This window comes from Lipotes vexillifer, unplaced genomic scaffold, assembly GCF_000442215.2.
Source record: "Lipotes vexillifer unplaced genomic scaffold, Lipotes_vexillifer_v1.1 scaffold1011, whole genome shotgun sequence".
NCBI classification, from domain to species: Eukaryota; Metazoa; Chordata; class Mammalia; order Artiodactyla; family Lipotidae; genus Lipotes; species Lipotes vexillifer.
The window spans coordinates 1,403,433-1,404,061 of record NW_006787698.1 but is presented as its reverse complement, the minus strand read 5'-3'; the positions used below and the strand labels follow the sequence as shown (position 1 = coordinate 1,404,061).

Below are 629 nucleotides of genomic sequence, written 5' to 3'. Positions count from 1 at the left end.
CTCGGGCGTGCTTGCGTCCACGCCGCGCCTGGGTTCCCCGACCAGTGCAGTGAGGGGCTCACCCGTGGACCCCGCAGGCTCCAATTTCTCCATCTCCCTGGGGTACAGCCGTGGCCGGTTTCGCTGATGGCACCTCCTCTCTCCTCTGCCTTTCCCGGATTTGGAGTTAGTGGAATGGCCACGTTGCGCCCATCTCACAGGTGTTTGGAGGGGTCTGTGGTGCTGTCACAGCTCACACCCCATCCTTCCGAGAGAGCAGAGGATGCAGAGACGATCCTACCTCCCCAGATGGCCCTTCTTGCCCCCAAGGCTGGGTCCCCATTGCCAGGGGCTCGGGGGCGTGGGGGAGTCAGAGCTGATGCCAGGTTCTGGGGGAAGCGCAGGACCCCCAAAACATAGGGCCTTCGAATTCCTGGAGTTCTTCGCTGTGCCCGCCTGGCCTCCCTGTCACAGAAAGTCACCTTTTGGCCAGGACACTGCAGCTGGCTCTGGGCCACACCGTGGCGCCCGCCGCGCCCTCCCTGCCTGCTCTGAGCTCAGGGCCTAGGCAGGCCCCTCCGACCGCCGCCTCCCTGCCTCCCCCTCCTCCCTCTTGTGTGCTCAGTCTGGCCCAAGTGGCCCCCGCCCCC

The 629-nt window shown here is 65.8% G+C and overlaps 1 protein-coding gene across 2 annotated transcripts in view; it reads left to right on the top strand.

Moving 5' to 3' along the window:
* PTPRS (protein tyrosine phosphatase receptor type S) overlaps positions 1 to 629 on the top strand; it is a 63,325-nt gene that overhangs the window by 34,845 nt on the left and 27,851 nt on the right. The window lies entirely within an intron of this gene.